Source organism: Arctopsyche grandis, chromosome 3 (genome assembly GCF_051622035.1).
Source record: "Arctopsyche grandis isolate Sample6627 chromosome 3, ASM5162203v2, whole genome shotgun sequence".
Taxonomy (NCBI): Eukaryota; Metazoa; Arthropoda; class Insecta; order Trichoptera; family Hydropsychidae; genus Arctopsyche; species Arctopsyche grandis.
In genome coordinates this window covers 32710121-32724300 of record NC_135357.1, presented here as the reverse complement: position 1 = coordinate 32724300, position 14180 = coordinate 32710121, and positions in this window count along the sequence as shown.

The window sequence follows — 14180 nt, the reverse complement described above, 5'->3', positions numbered from 1 at the left end:
CACCGACGAAAAACCGTACAACTGTCACATTTGTCTGAAAGCGTTCGCTTTGAAGTCCACCCTGACGATGCACGTGAGAGCTCACTCCGGGATGAAACCGCACGTGTGCAATGTTTGCTCGAAAGCATACTCGTGCAAATCGGCGCTCGCTATCCATATGAACTCCCACACTAGGGATAAACAGTACAAGTGTGAAACGTGTTCAAAGGTGTTCAATCGTATGGCGTGCCTTGAGAAACATTTGAAATCACACACAATGGAAAAACCGTACAAGTGCAACATTTGCTCGAGTGTGTTCACTCACAATTATTCCCTTTCGGATCATATGAAAACTCACAATTGGACTAAAACATTCCCATGTGAATAATACTTTAAAGTATTCACTACATATGAATCTAGTCTGAACAGTTGAAAGTCAAGTTCCTGAATTATGTGTATAATAGAAGTAGAGGGATTTGTCGGTGATCAAAACCACTTTGGGGCTGTATCTAGAGATCCTACTATGTAGGTTGTGATCTTCGTTACGCTCTTGGAGTCCTGCAATCTTTATGGAATGCAACTATCGACGTTTCTCGTGCCATTCGAATGTTATTTTGAGTATTTAGAGCAACATGTGAAGTCTCACGATGAGGAAAAACCTGCACTAGGGTGAGATTTGTTTGAAACAGGGCTGTGGAGCCGGAATCGCCGACTCTTAGCATTTCGAGCGGAGTCGGAGTCATAAAAAAAATCAACTGAATCGGACTCCTTTTTATTATTACAAGGCTCTTTTATTTATGTTTCACTTTGCAAACGATTGAGCTGAAATTCCTACAATCTTCCGATCGTTTTGAGACTTACGATGGATATTTTTATATTATTTTCTTTTTATAATTGTGTATAGGGCCGGACCTACATAGCTTACTCGTATTTAGTGCTCCAGGCAAAAATCTTAATTTGCGCCCCCCTATGTATGTATATATATGTTTTTTAATATTTCGCTTCGGTAACCCTTTGAGTGCTGACGTCTTTTCTGTTGAAAGCCCGCCACGCTGAAAATTTCGTCAACATTTGCAACTAGAATTGTTTAGAAATCCAATAGAAAGCAGGTATAAAAATTGTAGCTAACACAAACAAACCCTAGATAACTACTGCCGAGGATTTCGAGTTTTATAAAGGTGTGTATAGACTCTCTAATGTATCTTACAACAATATAAAATAAGCCAAAGAAGTCTATTAATGAATGTATTTTTCCAGAACTAGTTCAATTTTCTTCATTGTTGTTAAAATGTAATGCTCACAATCTAAATTCCAAGCCACAATAAATGCTGCTAGGGTTATAAATTCAGAAATTCTGGTGTAAACCAGTCTTTATAAACATTGGTACGGATTACACGACCCATTCTATGCCTTTTTTTCAATGCTACCTGGAAAGGCTTAGCGGTTAGTGTTCTTGTCTACTTTTTACATACCCATAAAATAACGCCTATCGGCGTATTTCAAACTCATGGACTAGTTGGCAAAACGCCGATCGGCGCTGGTCAGCATCCAAAGGGTTAATGTAAAATTATTATATACATATAGTATACTAGTGGTTTTACCCGGCTTCGCTCGGTATTTGTGATATAAACTGCTTAAACATGACTAATCTTATAGTAAACATTTTATTAAATTTATTTGAATAGCTTTATTTCATATAAATTTATTTGAATATTCATTTGTTTTTTTATTAAATAGACTGTCACGAACAAATAAACATATATACTGTCTCGTTCGAAATTATATGTAGACCAGAATCCGGCGCCGGCGTCTGAGCCTTCGCTGCCGGGGGCGAATTTATTTGAATCGAAAAGAAAATATATCGTCATAGAAACTTACCTGTTTACAAAGTTCCCAACGACAGTTACATATATATACATATATACAGTCTCTTTCGAAATTATATATAAGATTTTAAAAATGTGTTAAAAAATTAGTATATGTTGCAATTTTAAACATAAATAAAACAACTATTTCTGTGATGTTAAGCTATTTAAGATTATAAGATTATTTTTATATATAAATTTTGCCATCAGACAATTTCAATTATACTGAATAATTTATCATAATTTGACAAATTTTGGTTTTTAGCGCCCCCCTGCCTGCCTGCCTCTCGGGCTGGCCCTGATAATTTATCATGTTTTTATTATTTTTAATATTTTTATGTAAATCCACTAATAAATTGATATTTAATAATTTCTTTATAAAAATCATGAATTTAAATTATATTATGAAATTAATTAGTTGAATTGCTTGTACATATGTTGGGGTTTTGTGGCCATAATACATTGCTTCCCGAGTCTCATACTATTTTTTATTAAATTGATTTGTTTGTGTATTTAATTCATACACATACACTATGAATGCACTTAATTTTTATTTTAATGATTTTTTTAATTCCTCAAATTTTTTTATATTTAGAAAATCGATATTATTTTATTATTAACAATTTTATACGTTGGCGAGAAAAGTAAGATCAAGTCGGAGTCGGAGTCGGTGAATTCTGAAGTGACTCCACAGCCCTGGTTTCAAAGTACTTATTACCAGAGACCGACAAACACGATGCTTGACGGCTAAAAAAAGATGGTTCACTATTGTCAACCATTTTTTTTACTCTCTTGCTTTCTCGGATAATGAAGAGATCTATTGTTATTTTATGGCAGCATCCTCACCCTCCAAGTCTGCTTATTATACACCTGTTTGTACTTAGTGGATTTTGTTGATCACGGATGAGCTAAAATTTACTGTATATATACTTATAGACTGTCCTACATAAAAGGCCCTTTTTACAAGCTTTTTATTAGCTCCACTCTGTTAGTTGGTGTTTAAGTTGATTGAATGTGATGTTATGTGTTACCGGGTATTCATTTATATAGATGCGAGTTACCCGGATTATTGTAAAAAAGTATTTTATCATATATGTATAAACGAATCGTTGAATATGTGCAATTTTAATATTATATACTGTTCATTTGTCTGCAATTGTATTTGTCGAAAATATGTATTTAAAAATATATGAAGTAAAAAAATAAACTTGAACAAACAAACCCTAATTTTCACAAACACATTTTGCGCATATGTTTAAGCCACCCTTCTTCCCCCCTTCTAAAAAAAATCCTGGCTACGGCCGTGGTATATTTACTTATTTATTGTACTGTAGTGTGTAATTTTTATTAAAATAAAGAGCATTGCTGAGACATTACTAGCTAATTTAGCTAAAATTAACTACATACATTAATACAGTCGAGGTCACGAAAAGTGGAACACCGAGATTGTGCGTGAAATTTTAACATTAAATGTGTAACGTACTTAAAATCAACACCCAAAGTCGTTAAAATAGTAGATGATATCGCAGTGCACTGTTTAAATAAAAAGAAGAATTAAAAATATATTAAAGAAAAGGGCCGAGACAAGTTTTATGGCTATTTGATTTTAACGACGATGTGCAAGAATGATATTTGGAATTAAAATAACAGTTTACATGTATGTACATTTTAAATTTTATTTCGATCATATAAACTATTTAAAAATTAATATTTGGTTCTGGCTCCTTTTGATTTTATCACAGCTTTTATTCTAGTAGGCATGGAATCTATAAAAACTCTCAGAATTTCAATCGGGAATTCATCGTACCACATTTTTTCTATCGTTTCCTTAAATGAGGGTAAAGATGTTATGTTATGTTTGTTAATCCGGCACTTAATGGCCATCCAGAGGTTTTCTATCGGGTTCAAATCGGCACTGTTTTTTGGCCAAGTTAATGTGGAAACTCCCAGTTGGTGCAAATAATCCTGTACCTGCACAGAAAAGTCACGAAAATACTTCAGTATTTTGCTCGAAATCTTATTAATGACATTAAAAAAATAATGATAATTACCGTTTTAGATCCATGACAAGGCGCGGAGTCATCTTGAAGAATAATATCATCAAAATGTGAAAGGTGGTCTTCCATCGATGGAATGAAACATTCTTCCAAAATTTTTTGATACATTAGTCCGTTGACTAAACCTTGGACGAACTTCATGCGACCAATTCCTGAATAAGAAACGCACCCCCAGACCATTTGACTTTGACAATGCTTCACTGTTTTCCGAGTGCAATTTGGTTTGTATTTTTCACCAACTTTGCGTCGATCATATTGAAATCCACCAGAGCTGGACAGGTTAAATTTGGATTCATACGAAAACATCACTCGTCGCCAATCCAATGCCGTCCATTTTTTATGCCTCTTCGCCCATTCTAATCGAGTCACCATCATTTCTTTCGTTAGAGGAGGATTAATCGCGGGTCTCCGACGTCCTGCTTCTCGAAGTCGACTTCTTATGGTTTCGACACTTAATTCGATCGAAAATTCACTGGAGAGATCTCTTCTTATCTCTACAGCAGTTTTAAACTGCTGCTGTAAAGATAAACGTGTTATCAATCGATCTTGTTTCTCATTTGTGCCTCGCTTCGGTCCCGATCCTTTCTTCCGAGCTAACGTTCCCGATTCTCGGGTTTTCTTTAATATTCTTGACACTGTTGATACCGAACATCCAATTTGATCAGCGATTGATCGCATTGGAAGTCCGCAACCCGCCAAACTCACGATTTTCACTATCTCTTCGGACGATCTTTGGACGTACGAACTCATGTTTTAAAATTGTGATCCTTCCAAGACGAAGTGTCGAACGAAAATAACCTCAAACCTTCTAATACATCCATATTTTTTAAAGACACGGTCGTTAAAAACCCAACACATTAAAATTTACGTGCGATCTCGCTCGCACGCGTTAAATCCATATAGTGCTGCATATTCCCATAAATGATACGAGAATCACCACTCATATACACCTCTCACTCGTGCACATAGTGAGGTATATCCGTAACCTCCACGGAATTGTCATGCTACTACTCGCCACCGGTGTCGCGTCGATAGCTCACACACACACACTAACAGACATTTGTTTACGTTTTTACATTTGACATTTGACGTGTGTGCATTCATACCTACCGCGACATATATAATCCATTCATGACTCAGTCAGTCAGTCAGTCACTTTTCTTCGAAGCCGCTGATATAGCTGAACGCATATCTAACATCTACTGCCCCTCCTCTATCATCTCCAACTTTTATAAAGAATACAAACATAACCCCCTGGGTTCCACATCAGATGACGGCTTATCCATAAAGCTTTTTGCCGGGATGGATTTCATTGTATGCTGGTCTAACAAATTCAAGGTGGATCGTTTCCAAGTGATTTCAATGCTATTTTCATAGTATAGTGGATGTGGTGGAGGCAGTTCAACAGCATGCTGCATTTTTATATGAAAGAGGTGGAAAAATGACTAGTATGATCAAGGTAATGAATATTATGACAATGAACATTTTATAAAGCTACATATGTACATAATAAATTTAAAATAATTTTCTTACAGAAAATATACATTCAATGTATAGGGAGAATAGGAGGCGCCAAAATTAAATTTATAGAAAATCCCTTTACTGTAATAATCACAACTCCGCTAATGAAGAGAGACCAAACCATAATAACATTATATTTATTGACTCAACGTCATCCTGTGATTTGCAACCACACACTATAACTTTTGTTCTGACAGAAAGTATAGCCAGCGCTGTTCCATTAGCAGTTATCACTACTAAAGTCTAACAACTTTTGAGAATTTTTCAGCATTTGCTCTTTTGAAAGATTTCTGGGGAACATAAATCCAAAATATATAGTGACTGCCGATTCTCATGCCGAACGCTTAGCTCTCACTAATGTTGTTAAGGATTTGGAGATGGATCTATGATTGGAGTTTTAATAGTGGATAGACAGATATTATATAGATTATTTAAAAATATAATTATTTCCAACTCATCCCATCTCATGAAGCAGAAATAAACTTTATTATATTTAATAGTTCAGAGGTATGCAGAAAATACTTAGACTGGTTTAAACTTTTGTTTTCCATAAAAATATTGTTTATTTATGGTTCCAAACTGACTTAAATATCACGATTAGATTATAACCTTGTTTTCACATTGTTCTACCAGAACTTAAAATTGATACATACATTTTTTTTGTATATATGTATGTATCTTCATGTTTTTTAAATTATGTATATATGTTTTTAACTTTTCTAAATAATTAATGTTTTACATATATTGTTTGTTTATAATGTTTTACCTTTATTACTTATTTATATTGTTAAAAGCAATTTTTCTTAAGATTCTTTTCTTAATTCTGTTATTCTCATAATTACATATATGACTTTAATATTAATCAGCCAATCACTCACCATATAAAGTTTATCTCTTTTAATTCAAATAATTTAATAGTTGTAATCATTGTCTTTTACCTATTCTCTTGCGAAAAGTCCATTATCGATATTGTGTCTTAAAACTCATGAAAAGAATTCACCGAAGAACGGAGATATCTGATTTTTTTTTATTTGGTGATTCTTCAATGATTCAATGTTGAAATCACTTATTTCATGTGTCTTTTTTGTGTTTTACATTAATGAATATATATTTTTTGTTACGATTGTTTTAAATGTTATTAAAATTATATTTTAATGCTTTTATATGAATAAATGCTATTCTGTTGCTTGAGTGGCCCATATATAAACCCAATTACCTGACTCTTATATCAATTTAAAACCGAAAAATCAAGGTGGACGAGAAATGGTCAAGCATCAAAAAAAAAAAAAAAAAATAGCCAATGTTTGGGAATTCCGAGTCATATTGTATTTACACGATCAATCATAAATTGGGATTTATTTCAATGAATTAAGATTTCGAAACATACCTAAGTAATTATAACTCTATAAAATTGCATTATGATACAGTTATTTTCTTTCTTAAATATAACATGTAAATTAAAAAGCAGAAATAGTAGATTGTAAGCAGAATATACTACGATGACAATTCATGTGTGTAGCGGCTGGCGAGCTTTTCTGAAATAAAATTATTTTGTGGAGCGAATAGCTTGTTACAGGGAGGAGGAAGAGATGATAAAAATTATAACAATTATTCTCAAATGCTTATATTATATTTTCCAAATAGCAGTTTTGTGTAAACAAGATTTAGGTAGACAAGTTTTGAAATTTTGAAAGGAGTATCTATACAATCAGAATGATATTTGACAGTTTAGATTTGAATAGGATGTGTGATTGTAGAGTGTTGAAACAATAAAGGTTTTATTTGTTTATTTAAGATATAGCCAAGCTTAATAACTAATTATATTCAATCACACAAATAATAATGTATTAATATATACACATACATTCACATATGTACATAGATACATACACACTGTTTGAGATGTTACCTTACAGCTACCATAAGTTTATCAATATTACAAGTATATTTGTAATTTCATCTGGCAGCTTATTATAAGTAACAACACTTCCATACATACACATTTTTCCTACTCTTATTTAATTTTAAATTCTGTGATTTATTGCTACCTCTAATGCTATATTTATATAAATGTAACCCTCTGTGGTGACCGCCGGGGTTCTGGCAGTACCAATGCGATGCACGGTCAGTCACCGTTTTGCGGGAAGCATTCTCTTCGTCAGAATAAACAACACCGTCACTGTTGCACTCGCCTTCCCCCATACCTCTAATAAAATATCTATCGAAATACCTAGGTAACATTTTCTTATCTAACTTATAAATAAAAACCGACATATATATTTTCAGAGTATCATCAAATTTATAAAATACTTTAACAAGGATCTTATACTAATATACCTATTTATGTGCATCTAAGATACTCTTCGTGGCTCTATTCTGTAATGTTTGTAGCCTATCTTAGCCTAGCCTACAGAAAAGATCCACAACACATAAAATGTGGTCGGACAATTGCATTATATATGATAACTGCCTCCACCATATGTTATGTTTGTATTCTTTATAAAAGTTGGACATGATAGAGGAGGGGCAGTAGATGTTAGATATGCGTTCAGCTATATCAGCGGCTTCGAAGAAAAGTGACTGACTGACTGACTGAGTCATGAATGGATTATATATGTCGCGGTAGGTATGAATGCACACACGTCAAATGTGAAATGTAAAAACGTAAACAAATGTCTGTTAGTGTGTGTGTGTGAGCTATCGACGCGACACCGGTGGCGAGTAGTAGCATGACAATTCCGTGGAGGTTACGGATATATGCCATAGTGAGAGTGAGATGCGTTATATGCGTTTCCGCTATTCGCCACAGACATTCTAGTGGCGCTGTCGGCTACTTTTGCCGCCTTGTCATCTGTCACTGTCACATTGTAGGGGAAGTCAGAGATATGTAAGGCGGGTTGTTGCATATTCGTCCCTTTGTTAACCAACCTCAACGTGCAAATATAGCCATGCATTTATATGCGGTGGTGTAGGGTGTAATAACCACCACACTGGGTGGTGGTTATTTTATAGCATTCAACCGTTTGAGGTTTGTTTTGGTGCGAGAACTGTGCCAAATGTTTATTTTGCGATTTGGCCATTAGCATGAACTGTCGGCTTCAATCAATACTCTCACGATGTCCATATGTATGCTCGTTCTATTCCACAGTATGTTTATAGAACAACTTTAGCTGCTAATCGAAATTTAAAAGGATGAGCGCTTCTATCAACATTAATATGCAGCATGTTTACTTAGTTAAAGGGAATGACATTAGCCTGCAGATTTTTAGACAAATATTATCCAACGTAATGCTGTCATTTTTTTAGCTATGAGGATAAATTTTGCACAGCTTCTTCTTCTTCTTAATGCCTTGTCCGCATCCGGACGTTGGCGACCACCTCGTCGATTATTTGAATATATCCGCATCGGTCTTCAGCGGCTCGGAACAGCTCTTCGGCGCTCATATCGGTCCACATGCGCATGTTTCGAAGCCAAGATAACTTTTTCCTGCCAATCCATTTTTTTCCTTCTATTTTCCCCATGGTTATCAAACGGAGAAATTCGTATTTTTGACCCCGTATCATGTGTCCGAGGTACTCCATCTTTCTCCGCTTGATGACAGAAACATTAGTTGAATTCACCATTAATTTATCATCATCCCTAAATTCTTCTTTAAAAAATGTAGCATGCTCTCGAATTGCTTCTGCCACACCCATTTTGCTGTGAAAATAGCATTGAAATCTATCAAATGTGGCAGAAGACGGAGCTAACGAAGTGAGAGCTTCGGCACTCTCCGTATCATGGGAATGATGTAAATTAGTGGTTATTATGGCAGGCAAATTATCCTAAAATAAACAAAAAAGTAATATAAATAATTTTTTTTTAATAAAAGTATTAAATATTTTGTATTTTTTACCTTCACGTGTTGGTATCGATATCTAGTATATTTATTAGTATATTTCACTATAATTTTAATAGACACTGAACAGTCAAAAAATTTTTTTTTCTACTGCTGAATTGGCATTTATAATGTTTTCTGTAAGAAAATTTCTAGTCGATAATAGTAAAAATTTCGTAAATAAAAAGTATTTGAGAATATTTTTGTTTGTGTGACCAATTTTAAATTTTTGGGTGTGACCAGTTTTCCCGTGACCAATTTGAGCGTGTGACCAGTTTTCCCGTGACCAGTTTTAGCGTGTGACCAATTTTCTCGTGACCAGTTTTAGCGTGTGACCAGTTTTCTCGTGACCAGTTTTAGCGTGTGACCAGTTTTCCCGTGACCAATTTGAGCGTGTGACCAGTTTTCCCGTGACCAGTTTTAGCGTGTGACCAATTTTCTCGTGACCAGTTTTAGCGTGTGACCAGTTTTCTCGTGACCAGTTTTAGCGTGTGACCAGTTTTCTCGTGACCAGTTTTAGCGTGTGACTAGTTTTCTCGTGACCAGTTTTAGCGTGTGACTAGTTTTCTCGTGACCAGTTTTAGCGTGACGGATGATCACGAGTGACCGATCTAGAGCGAACAGTTGTCCTGTGACAGGTTCACATTTGACTAGTAGTCCGTTTACCGTCAAATGACCGACAGCGCGCCACTAGAACGCCTGTTGGTGAATAGCGGAACGCATATAGCGCATCTCACTCTCTCACTATGTGCACGAGTGAGAGGTGTATATGAGTGGTGATTCTCGTATCACTTATGGGAATATGCTATAGTGCTATACGCTTCTATGCTGCCACGGCATTCACTTTACGATGCTCTGCATCAGCGGCTCGCAACCTTTTTTGACTCGCGTACCACTTGGTTAACGCTAAATTGTACCACTATATAAAAATGATTGTATTTCATGAAATTTGTTTTTGCAAGTATAATTATTATATTTTTATTTTAACATATTAGCCACAGTGACATTACAGAGAGCTCCAACGCGTCACTGTGGCCAGTCATTCAATAATAATAACATGATAACAATAATAATAACAATATTAACACAACACCATTAAAATCATAAAAAATAACAATCATTCATATTAATCAAATCAACCACTGGCATTCCTCAACAACCACTCAACCAGATTAGCATATTTTATATCGAAGAGGTCAATTTCACCAGCAATCCGGTTGAGCAGATATATCGCCCTAGATATAGGAGCCGTTCCCAACATATTTGTGCGAGCCACAGGAGGAACAAAGAAATCACGATTCCTCAAGTCCCTGAATTTACTAGGTGCATAAAACCTAAATTCATTAAGAACCTGAGGATTGTGTATTATCCCATTCAACAGCTTAAAAAAGTGCCTTCCCAGTAACATATTCCGACGAGACTCCAATGAGTTGAAACCTAACGCCCCTAATAGGAATGCACTAGGATATAGCCAAGGATAATAACCATACCGTTTCATATGAAGATATCTGAGAAACCGTTTTTGGATTCTCTCAATCTTCAATGAATGAGTTATATGGGTAGGATTCCATATAATGGAAGAAAATTCTAGAATGCTATATAGTATTAGCATTGTAAGGAATGTGAAAACAGGATACACGCAATACGTAGATCTGCTTTGGTAAGAAATTTTGTGGAAAAAAGTTATTTGCGGAGTCATAATTATAATATGCTCAAATTTTAATATATTTATCTACTATTTTGTCATACTTCTGCGGCGGCTCGTTATACGACATGGTCGAGTTTGGTCACCTTCCTGCGAGTGGGGACCAACTCGATTGTGTTCGGAGCTAGCTACCTCACTCTGCCTTCAGTTGTCATAAATAAAACTCGTGCATTAACATGCCAGTCGTCTCATTCGTTCATCCCCCATACTTATATTATTGATAAATGGTTTTAATAAAAACACAAAATTACAAAGTACATATAATATATTTTCTTTTCATTAATTAAATCTCATTACAAAATAAATTTAATGAGATCCTTGTACTTGTTTCGAGGAGTATAGTTTTTTAAAATTTGGTTCAAATGATGCGAGATGTACCCTTAAATCTGGAACTGCATTCAATCTATTTATATATTTGTCTTATTAAAATATATGAAGAGAAAGCTCTCTCAACCAGTTCAGTGCTAGTAAACGGCGACAGAAACTTAAGCGCTATGTCAGAAAGCTGTTCATATTCTTCACTAATACCTAGCCAAAAATTAATAACCTTATTTATTTCGAATTCGGTTTTTAAATGCTATAATTTGAAAGTTATATCTAGTTCACCTTTTCCTTGGTAGCTGTCCGAAAATGTTCGTTATCAAAGGGGTTTGAAATCCAATTATTTGCTTCTTAAAGTTTGGAGAAGCACTGTGTAAAAAACGATTTCATCCCTATTAAATGTTCAATTATTTTTCACATATTCTTGTTTTCAGATAAGAAATTATGTAAAGTTCCAAATACTTCAGTTTGATCATTTTCGATACATATGTATGTATGTAGATGCCAAAAATCTAATTTTCTAATCATACTTTCAATTTTATCTGCAACATTAAAGATCATTATCGAGCTGTTCTCAAGTGTCAAATTCAAGTTATTTATTTATTGGAGCTTTAACGCGATAAATTTTAAAATACAGTTCAAAAACTATGCCGGATCTGAGGAAAACGTATCGATTGCCAGATTTTCGATCATCAACTGTACATATTGACGTCGACGATGTCTAATTAAGATACTGTTTATTAATTATATAAAAAATATTTCTATTCCTGCATGTCCGCCATTACTGATTTTTTTTCGCGTATCACCAAGTGGTACGCGTACCACAGGTAGGGAAACGCTGCTCTGCATCAAAGCACATAAATTTTATTGCCCAAAAGTCGTAAAATGGACTATGTTCCACTTTCCGTGTCGCGTTCATGGAAAGTGGAACACCGAGATTATGTATGCCCAGGGACGGCGCGTGGCCTTTGCAAACGGTGCTTGGCACAGAGGCGTTCTTAACATATTGTTAAAAAAAAGTGTTAATTTTAAATGGACCGAGATTTGCGCGCCGTCTATACGTTAAAGAGATCCAAGGAGCAAATTAACAACCAAAAAATGCTACATAATTTGTGGGATGGGCGCGAGAATGAAATTATATCTAATCGACGAGCAGTCCAGACATTTCAACAAATAAAGTGGAGACTACAGATTGTAATGATTTTGATAATATAACTACAGAATAATCAAATTGAAACTATAGTTTTGAAAGGACCAATACGAGTTTTAATTCATTATTACCCAAAAGACACTGTAGGGCGATCTATTAACAAAATATATTTGCAACGAAGAACAGCAAATGGTGAATTAGTGGATAGAACATGACTTGTTTATTCAACCAAAAAGATCGAGTGTACTGTTTTTGTTGCGAAATATTTAGTAAAGGCGAATTTTAAGATTGATTGAAGAACGATTGAAGACATATGACGCCTTTATTAAAGGGACACAAGGGAAGCAGTCATCATGTTGATTTTTATTAGAAGTGGTGTGATTTACCAAAGAGGCTTTAAACATATCAAACTATCGATTGTATAGTTTGATTTGTTCAAATCAAACTATCGATTGTATAAATAATTTATATTTGAGCGAGGTCAAACATTGGGATAAAAAAGAATAATTTAAATTATTTTAACGATGGCCTCAGAAAAAACTGCATTTAGAGGGTCTTCAGACAAACTATTCACCGAAAATAACGGTTATATTTTTAAAATATGATTCTTTTTGTTAAAAACGATTTTTTTTAATAAAAATTGAACCGCACATACAAGAAAAATATGACGCGCCGGTCCTGTGTGTAACATACTTAAAACCAGCACCCAAAGTCGTTAAAATAGTAGATGATATCGCAGTGCACTATTTAAAAAAGAGAAGTATTAAAAATATATTACAGAAAGGGGGCGAGACAAGTTTTATGGCTATTTGATTTTAAAGACGATGTGTCTATGTCGCGCAAGAATGATATTTGGAATTAAAATAACAGTTTACATGTACATTTTTAATTTTATTTCGATCAAATATACTATTTACAAATTAATATTTGGTTCCTTTTGCTTTTATCACAGCTTTTATTCCACTAGGCATGGAATCTATCAAAACTCTCAGAATTTCAATTGGCAATTCATAGTACCACACCTTTTCTATTGTTTTCTTTAATGAGTGTACAGATGTTATGTTATATTTATTAATCCGGCACTTAATGGCCATTCAGAGGTTTTCTATCGGGTTCGAATCGGGACTACTTTCTGGCCACTTATTTCGATCGGAAATTCACTGGAGAGGTCTCTTCTTATCTCTACAGCAGTTTTAAATCGCTGTTGTAAAGATAAACGTGTTATCAATCCATCTTGTCTATCGTATTTTGTGCCTCGATACATATGTATCGAGGCACAAAATAAACACAAAGGTTTGGTGATTATTCCGCACAAAGAGATCTCGCACACTCGCACACACGCATTAAAATATCTATCGCGGAACATCTGGCACCCGAATATTCCATCCATCGAGAGTTACAACGTGAACTATCATACTAACGAAAGCTCGAGTGCCAGATATTCCGTTTACGCGATTTTCGTGGCAACGAAAAATAGTAGAAGTAATAAATAAGTATTTATATTTAGGTCAAATAATAGATATGTTCGGTAGTAAAGAAGAAGAAATAAAGATGAGTGAAATTAGGATGGAGTGGATTTGGACGAATGAATGTTGTTTTTAAATCAAAAATGCCACTCTGCTTGAAGAAAAAGATCTTCGATGACGTATGGATGTGAAACTTGGACATTGAGCGCCAAGATTCTACATAAAGTCTAATGCACTC